Genomic DNA, 10123 nt, shown 5'->3' on the forward strand with positions numbered 1-10123 from the left:
CACAAAGAGAAGTGCGTGCCTTTCTGGGCATTACCTCTTATTGTAGACAGTGGATTCCAAATTTTTCTTTGTTGGCTAAACCTTTGTTAGCACTCACTTTGAAAGACACACCCCAACCCCTTCCTTGGACTGACAAATGTCAGAAGAGTTTTTCTGATTTACGTGCTGCTCTGTGCTCTGCTCCTGTGTTGGGTACTCCGGATTACAATAAGCCCTTCACGCTCTATGTCCATGAAAGAGAGGGTTGTGCGTTGACAGTCTTAACACAACAATTTGGAGACAAGCAGCGGCCATGTGCCTACTTTTCGGCTACATTAGATCCAGTAGCCAAGGCATTGCCTAGTTGTCTTAAAGCTACAGCAGCAGCAGCAATTTCTATTCGTCAGTCTGCTGGAGTGGTGCTAGATAACACTCTTTTTGTTATGGTACCACATGCAGTGGATACCTTGCTAAATAGGACGAAAACGCAGCATCTTACGAGTGCTCGCTTGTCTGGGTATGAGCTGACGCTCTTGGCGAGTCATGTGCACATCAAACGATGTAACACTTTAAATCCAGCCACATTGTTATCTTTTCCAGAAGAGAAAGGTATTCAGGAACAACATGACAGTTTTCTCCGTACTGAGGAGACAAAAGGTAGGATTGATTTGAAAGATACACCACTAATGGACCCGGATGGGATCCTATGGGTGGATGGTTCTTGTTTTAAACTCCCTAATGGTGAAACAACTTCAGCTTATGCTGTTACCACCTTGCATACAATCGTGGAGACAGCACGCATCAGACATAATTCAGCTCAAGCGGCTGAACTGATAGCTTTGACCAGAGCGTGTGTGTTATCTAAAGGGAAGAGAGTGAATCTATATACCGACAGCCAGTATGCGTTTGGTGTGGCACATAGTTTTGGTCGTTTGTGGAAGGAAAGAGGATTCTTTACCTCCCACGGTACTAAAATACAGCATGGTCAGTTGGTAACTGATCTTCTTGAGTCACTTGCTTTGCCTACCAAGATAGCAATCATAAAGTGTAGTGCGCATAAGAGGATTACTGATGATGTTGGTCGCGGGTATGCTTTTGCGGATGAGGTAGCGAAAGAAACAGCCAGAGATGCTATGAGTCGCATGTATGTTGCGGGCCCTGCCAACTGGGTAAAGGAAACAGGAATGTGTGAGGATAGAATAGAAAGTGTGCGATAGAATTGTCAGAACATCAGCGTTGGCTGTTACCAGATGCCTATGTACTGCCTGTAGTTGCTATGGCACATGGTCCAGCCCATATCAGTGCGAAAGGAATATGTAAGCTTCTGGCTCCAGTGTGGCTGAACGAAGGGATTCCAAAATGTGCAGATAATTTAGTGAAGCATTGTATCATTTGCTTGAAGCATAATCCAGGAAAGGGAACCCCAACTCCAGCAGGTCATTTTGCTCCCCCAACATATCCTTTTGAGGTGTTGCAAATTGATTATATTCACATAGAACGATGCAACAATCTCAAATATGTTTTGGTGGTGGTGTGTGCCTTCTCCAGATGGATAGAGGCCTACCCCCTGAAAGACAACACTGCTTTGTCCACTGCCAAAGTTCTTCTAAAAGAGTTCTTCCCTAGGTTTGGTTTGCCGCGCATTGTCTTGAGTGACAATGGAAGTGAATTTGTGGGCCAAATTATGAAAAAGGTGTGTGCCGGTCTTGGTATCGTCCAGAAATTCCATGTGGCGAACCATCCCCAATCAGCGGGTTTGGTAGAGTGCTATAACGGCACTCTCAAACTTAAGCTTGCAAAGGTACAGGCTAGCACGGGACTTGCCTGGCCCGATGCTTTACCTTTGGCTCTCCTATCCACTAGAACAGCTGTACATTCTCGTTTGGGACTCAGCCCATATGAGGTTGTTTTTGGGCGCCCGGCTAATGTTTGGGGAGTCCCTCGCCCTAAAAAGTATTCTGACATACAGTATCCAATGCTGATTGACTACTTACATGACCTCACCACTAAAGTACGTGTTCTCCACCAACAGGTTCGAAACGCTTTACCAGAGGCCTCCACAGACCCAGGTCATTCTATCCAACCGGGAGACTGGGTCTGTGTGAAAATTTTTCAGAGGACAAGGAATTTGGAACCCCGTTGGAGGGCGCCTCGACAGGTTCTTCTGATGACACGTACAGCAGTGAAGGTCGAAGGGAAAAAGAACTGGATCCATGGCGTGCACTGCAAAAAGGTGCGCTTGCCCTTGCCTTTTGACCAGTGGGTCCGTAAGGGTGTAGGTGATTTTGAAGGCGAAAGGGTCCCCCGGTTTGTACCTTTCAGTAGTGCACACCTAGATGGAACTTGGTCAGAGAAGGAAGATGATGACGTTTTACAAGAAGCCGTACCGCCACATCTCCGATTGAACACTACAGATCCACAGACACTATTTCAGGACCAAACAGTACTGAACAGAACTCGATATAATTTAAGGCCTAGACTGGTCAAGGACACCTGAGATTCTCATCTCTTTCGTGACATGTATCATCTGTCCAGGTTGCATGGTCACGGTAGGAGTCTTGGTTCGTGACCTGTATAGTGGCTAGGCCCCCAGGACTTGCAGTGTCATAGGACGGCTAATAATCACAGCCAAGTGAGTAAGGAAGATTGCCGTGAGCAACTATTTTAGAGGATGGATGTCAAATTGGGAAAGAATAATAAGAAGGAAGAGATGAGAAAGAAATATTGTAAATTAGTGTACAGTCAATGTGGCAGAACATTGTGTGTTCTTATGTTTTCTAGTATCTTATTGGCTTGTATAGGTTGGATTGTTCATGCTATGCAGCACAAATCTGTCCCTACTTCTATTTCCTTGCCTTTTCATTCTACTATCTCCCCACATCAATTACATACGCTTCCCCAACATGAACTAATCAGGAGAACAGAATATTTTAACAATTCATTTGTCCAGTTGTTGCATCAACACCAATTGGTAGTCAACACAACCGACTGTTGGGTGTGTGGACTTATGCCTCATACCACAGACAAAGGGATGCCATATTTAGCCCTTCCATTTTCTTATGAAGGTTCCGCTTGGGCCTATTTTGTGATGTTTTCAAATGCATATCAGAACCGATTTAGACGTCCAGTTGGTTCATATGGTAGTGGGCAAGATTTTAGTCATAGTTCCCTGATAAAAGCAATAGTGGCTATGGCTAGAATTGTGGAGAATAGTAGGATTCCTGTTGATGAGAAATGGGCATACGATGGTTGGAACATGACTCGTTACGCTACTAGCCTTACAGATAGAGTTAAACAGGGAAAATCTCCACCAATTTGGACTGCACCTCATCGAGGTAACTTTTGTTTACAAATGAATAGCCAGACTACTGACACTGGACAAGGAAAGAGTGTTTGTTCCCATACATACATTCATACATCTCAGAATTCACCACCGTTAGTGCCATCCCGGGCACGTATTTTGTCTGCCACAATAGAGCCTACACGTGGCTACCAACGGATTTTTCAGGAACGTGCTATATAGCCTTTCTTCTCCCTCCTACATACACTGCTACTTCGGGACATCACAGAAACAGATATGGCCGAGGGATTATTGATTCTACAGACACGGCAGGACAAGAGGGAGGTGATTCCCTTAAAGGATTTCTCCCTTTTTGGGGCCCAATGGCCAACAGTAGAAACATGAGACAATTGGTTTGTGTTGTTGAGACTACCATAGATGTCACTGTGGGAGCCTTGAGTAATCTCACAGCTGAACTTCAAGCGGATCGTCTCATGACATTGCAGAACCGGATTGCTCTGGATGTTATTCTTGCGGATCGTGGTGGAGTTTGTAAATTGATCGGATCTAGCTGTTGCATTTATATACCTGACGACGCCCCTAAGGTATACCAAGCCATCTCCAAATTACATGTGATCTCCGAGTCGATTCATCAGGACTAAGGAGATTGGCCTTTATTGGAATGGTTTTGGGGATTACTGTCCAAATGGGGATGGAAGGTATTAACATTCCTTGGAGTGGTTTTGGCCATCATTTTTTCCTGTTGTCTCTGTATGCGGTGTGGCCCCGCCATCTGTGGTCTTTGTGCCACTATGTGTGTCCCAAGGCCTGTGCCACGGAAGACGGAGAGCATTAAAATGATGTTGCAGCAACAGCTTGATGACCTCATGGCCATTGACGTCGACTCAGATTAAAATGAGTCTGTGTGTCTTGCCTGAGTAATGGCAAAAGGAGGGTCTGAGGTAATTCAGTTTTCGTATTTAGCCACCATTTTGTGTCTTTCCGCCATTTTGTGTTGCCCTCACTCAGGCAGCACGGTGAACGAGGTGTTGTTTTCCCTCATCCTACTGCAACGTGTCAAATAACCTCCTGCCTCTGTTTATAGCTGGTGTTAGGGTCTGGCCGACTCCACTAATCCTCGTCTGGTTTGACTGATCCATGTCTCGACTATCTGTTGGTTCGCACCATTCTTTCCTGACTTTATCTTAGCCTTTGGCCTTCGCTATTCTTTACTCGTATTCTCTCATTTCACAACTGTCCTGCGTGGCATACAAATGTGTCCAGTCACCTGCAAGTCGACTTATAAACACTACCACTGATTAACTTGTGGGGAAGGGTGACAAACACAGTTGGAAGGGAGGCTTATTTGAGTTACTTAATATCTTGTTTTCACATTCTTCTCATTGGTCAACCCTGTATGCATTGGGAGTGTTCTTTGTGAATATGTGTGTTATAAAAGATTGTGCGCCACGAAGTAAAGTGGCAGTCTGCTAAGAACATACCGAGTGTACTTCTGGGACAACTGTACTTAGCAGCAGCTAATAAACCGCACCTTCTACGCCTAACGGAGTGTCCCGTGTCTCTGTTCAACAGAGCAGGTGAACTCAGGAGATTAAGGCGTACCCTGCGCCGCCAGACCCATAAGGTCTAGAATCTTCACAGGGATGAACAGCAGAACAAAAGTTCCCTCGACGTCTTTCAGTCTCCGTGTCCAACTCAGGGAATGGGATGGGGACAGCGTCAGCTGAGGGCACAGCTGGCCCCGAGGGCGTCACCTGGATCGGTGGTGGGGAAGGTCGAGTGAGATCGACAGTCATCGATCCGGATTCAGGCCTGGAACTTCGGGGGCCCTCCGGCGAAGTATCGAAGGCCCAGGACCCCCAACCCTTTCCGCGGGCACCGGAGACACAGCCTTTGAGCGACAATGCTCAGAGTCCCCGTTGTGTCAGATGACCGACGGGGAGAAGGCAAAGATCGCTTGGGCTTCTTCACCTTTTTGCATTTGGACTAACCCGAAGACCCAGACGACTTGTAGTGCGAAAAGGAGTGAGGGATCCACGAATGGCCTCGTGACATTCCTCTCGAATGAGACCAGTAGCGATGCGGAGCCGATTGCCGGGCCTCAAACAACTTTTGGGGCCACTCCTACAACGTTTTTGGATTCATGGCCCAGCAGGAGCACGACTTTGGGTCATGGTCGAGCTCCAGAACACACAAGGTGCGGGTCCATCACAGACATCATCCTGTGACAGGCGCCACAGGACTTGTAGCCAGTCCGACGTAGGGACATCCCTCGCACACCAGGAGTCAGACTCATAAAAGATATCAACAAATGTTACAAAAAGCTAGCCAAAAACAGCTAAGGGGTAGCTTTCTCCGGATCTGCGTTAGGCTGGCGCAGAAAAAGAAATAACTGATGTCAGCGCCACTGGGCAGCATCTATGTATGCATCGCAATGTCATCCCAGCAACCACAATGCCGACACCGGACGTGGAGTCGACCGACACCACCTACAGACGCGCAGGGGTATTGCTGAAGAAAAAAATCTCTGGATCCAGACTGACACCTGGCGGAAATTCTAAGGTAAGGAATCTACAACTAACAGTCTTTCAGATAATAGTTTCTTCACATTTACATTGTTGTGCGCCTTAATATCAAGCTTGAATTCCCCTGTTTCTCTAGTATTACAGTAGAACTAACAGGACAGCTACACACATTCTAACTTTTATAGTGAAGTCTTTGCAGGGTGTTGTCTCACAGTCTACAGACAATCAGATCTTACCTGTGATTATTTTGCTTTACCAATCAGAAACCAATGAGAAAGGTTCTCTCCAGGGACAGTCTCTTGAGTACAGGAAAGATCCCATTACTGGAAGGTCACACAGAGAGCAATTAATTTTTTGCTAGGCTTGTGTCGTTCATAGAATCACGCACCCCTGTATAGAATATTTTCATGCAGTTACTGTCAGGAAGCTATCTGTGAAGAATCATGAGGATGGTTCTCAGTCTGAAGAGATTTGAGAGTACTAGTTAACAAACATTTTAATCTATGCATGACAGAGCAGTCATTTTTTTGTGAACGTATGGCTATTTACAAACAAGCTAAACTACATATTTTTTTACAGTAGGGTCTCCGAAAGAGGGTCATTCGAGCACAAGACTCCACTCTTAATGAAAGTTCTGCAACTCTTCGAGGCAGTTTTCTGTGTATAACCAGACTTAACATAAAAAGCCATCCACGCAATAATGCCATTTTAAGCGATAAACTTGATCCCTCCCTTAACCATCATACATCACAAAGCACTAGATGGAGAGTGCAAACGATTTTGTGAGAGTGTAAAACAACCTGCATGCCATTGATGTATGCTGAGAGAATATTGAGGGGTTTGCCTACAAACTTCTTCCATTACCTTTTATGACAAACTGTATAATTATAAACCACAACAAGAACTGGGGGTCTAATAATAATGTAAAGGGTGAAGGAGCAAGTGGAAGAACAGGAGTATTTATGAAAAAAGAAAAACAAAACAAAGAACCCTAGAGCAGAGCCTGGATTCCCATCAATTCTTTTCTTGATCAGTATTATCATCTGGTCATCCACCCAATAGAAGAGTATGCCTCTTGATCATGGCACATTTCACGTAGACAGCCCGATTTCAACCAATCAGGTGAGGGCTATTCTAACAGATTGTAGGAAGATGATTGTGACGACATCTAAATGAGCCGTTTGGCTGCTCATGGGCAACAGGTGTGTCCGGACGAGTTATTTAAGCGAGGTTCCTGTTCCGTTTGTTACCTCCATCCCTGACTCAGAAGACAGGTAGGCACACGCGGGTCCAAGTTTGTTTCCTTAGGAGGCGCAGCGGGTGGTTTCTAGACCGGTCGCTCTAGGCGTAGGGCATAGGCACCAGAAGAATCTATTGCCATTAACAAACTAGTACTTTATGTGACATTTCCGAGGCCGAGTCAGTAATGGTCTATGCAACACTACCATCATAGGCTATCCGGCAAACACTCTAACATTTGAACCGTCTGAGGTTAACTCAGTATAAGATAGATTTCTCATAATGAAAACACTGAGCAATATCTTATGTTGTGGTGAACAATATGTTTTTAGAAATATTTTAAAAAAAATTAAGGGGAAGATAAGTTCTTCATAACATTGATGTGTACCTTTTGGACACTTAGATTCAATATATTAGAATACAAGGGGAAAGATTGGGTTCGAGGGGGTACTAACTATAATAAGGACCCTTTTTCACCATCCGTTTTTCCAGAGCGGGGCCTTATATTCCTGAGAAAGGTTCCAGGTGAGGTGAGGTCTAGTCCCCGATCAAGACGGGTAAGCAGAATATACATACATGTTCTCTGGCATTACTGGTTAAAGTTACTGGAAAGTCCAGGTTGTTTAAAAGAATATAGAGACCTATTGGTCCTATGTTCAAGTGAATGTAATTAAGAGGATTGGTGATTAATGTTCTGTCCTTTCAGGTGGCATCTGCACCCCTTGAAGCGGAGGATTTGAACCAAGTAAGTTTGTATTGATTCCAACCTTGTAGTGACAATTATTTTATTTATTATTAATTTTTTTGACACTTTATCTGGTTTTGTGTCAGTATAATGATGCAGTATCAAAGTATTGACGAACGTAGGTCCTGAAGAAAGCCTTGGGTACTGTACCCGTTTGGCTGAAACAGGTCGACCTTTAGCTAGCAGTTATTTGTTAACACTGCTATTTGCACTGTTTTTAATAAGAGTGTGAGGGGATTGTTTGAAATAAAAAATTGGTTTTTCTCCAAACAACTCTTTAAGATTGCACCCACTATATAATTTTTGCACTGCACAAGTTCTTTGTGATCACTGACTATAGAAACAACTGTCTTTTCTTTGTCTCTGGGCCTGGCTCCACCTGTTCACCTGAGCGAGAGAGTTTTCCCAATGAAGATAGTCTCTATGATCAAGAGGCATACTCTTCTATTGGGTGGATGACCAGATGATAATACCGATCAAGAAAAGAATTGATGGGAATCCAGGCTCTGCTCTAGGGTTCTTTGTTTTGTTTCCCTTTTTTCATAAATACTCCTGTTCTTCCACTTGCTCCTTCACCCTTTACATTACTATTAGACCCCCAGCTCTTGTTGTGGTTTATATCGTATATATTTGGGGATCAGAACTTGGGCAGGTCGTTAAAATATCCCTTTGACCCTATCTCTCTAAGTGTGTTGGTGTTAAACTGTATAATTAGACATTGCTGGGCTCAAATTTCAATTCAATTTAGTCTCAAGTTAAGTACAGGTGCTCAAATTATAGAGCCCTCATTCAATAAGAAATACTGTTAAGCAAGGCAGGTAGTATTTTTAACAATGCAAAGTGGGAGACAGAAACTGATGCCAAATCAGCTAAAGTTGCAAATAGTTACAGGGGTGGTCTTGTATCAATGGAAAACAAATAGTGAATGTTGCTATCCTGTGTGTACCATAACGTTTCCTCGTACGTCAGTACTTTAGGTGCCTTGCTCTGAGTCGACATACAGGGGTAGTACCTGTTCACTTTTTCCTTTCTTTACATTTGTTTATAAAGCTTGTACATAACATTGAACTATCAGTATCTATTATCACTTTGATTCATTCTTGTTGTTTAACAAGATTAATAGGCATGCTCATCCTTGATGTAGTAGTTTTGCAGCTTGAAGAATTTTCTGGATTTATATGCGACTTGCCAACCTCTGTCAGTAGAAGTGAATTTACAAAGATAATAAAGAAAGAGAAATCCCCAGGGATACAGAAAACTAACGCTTCTCTCTGTGTTTGTCTTCGGATGCTGGAAAAAGGCTGGTAAGTGGACGACTTAATTAATGTTGAATTTCGATACCACCGTTGGTATGAAACTTGGGTTTATTCTTATCACCACTTTTTCAGCTTTGTATTTAAAGATACAGTTCTTTTGTGGCGAGTGCTTGCATCTCGCTAACCCTTCTTAGTGATGTGATGGCGATTAAAAGTATTAGAGTTAGGAACTTGAACTGTGTGTTTTGCATTGGTTCGGAAGCTGATTTCATTGAGTAAGTACTAAATTTCAGCTTCCATGAGGGCATGATTGTGCTCGGGGGGGGGGGGGGGGTACTTTTTTTTGGTCCCTCTAGAGAACATTTGATCATTGGTGTGGTGAAGTAACAGTTGTGTACGACAATTGCCGCTAGGTGGACCATGATTGAGGCACAGGAGAGTCCCCATTTCCGGTATGTGGGTCAGGTATCTGATCACAGACGCATCTTGTGCCCAATCCCAGTCGTCTCCTTCCTTGTTGCACCAGTGTACAAATCTTTTCCACCTTTTGCTATAGCATCTTCTCTTGTCTGTTGCCTTGCTTCTTTCAGGATTTCCTCTGGTGTCTTTGCTAAGTTAAGGTGACTTTTTTGGGGGGGCTCTTTTTCTCTGTGCCATGCTTCCTCTGAATTGCCACTTGTATTGTATGGCTCCCATGACCTTGGCAATCTCTTTTTTTTAATGAGCTGCAGAGCTTAGGCAACAGATTTCAAAAAGGCTGTCCCCCTGTGAAGGCCATGTTTATTATTCTGACTGGACCTTTTGCTTGAACCCTGAGAATGTAAGCTAAGCATCTATGTGTAAGGTGAGAGCGGTGCATGGTTTTCTACGTGCTGTGTCCAATGCAGATTTGAGTTACAGCAAACAAATGATGGACTGAATGCTGACAATGCAAACATTCTCCCCCAGTCAAAAGATCTGGGTTAAATCCATTGTTCTTTTGCCCACTACGCCACCCCAGTTTGGACCCAGCCATATGCAAATCAGTCTTGACCCTGTGACTCATGGGAACAGTCCAGACCGAGCTGCCAGGCCAGGT

This window comes from Triturus cristatus, chromosome 1_2 (genome assembly GCF_964204655.1).
Source record: "Triturus cristatus chromosome 1_2, aTriCri1.1, whole genome shotgun sequence".
Classification (NCBI taxonomy): domain Eukaryota; kingdom Metazoa; phylum Chordata; class Amphibia; order Caudata; family Salamandridae; genus Triturus; species Triturus cristatus.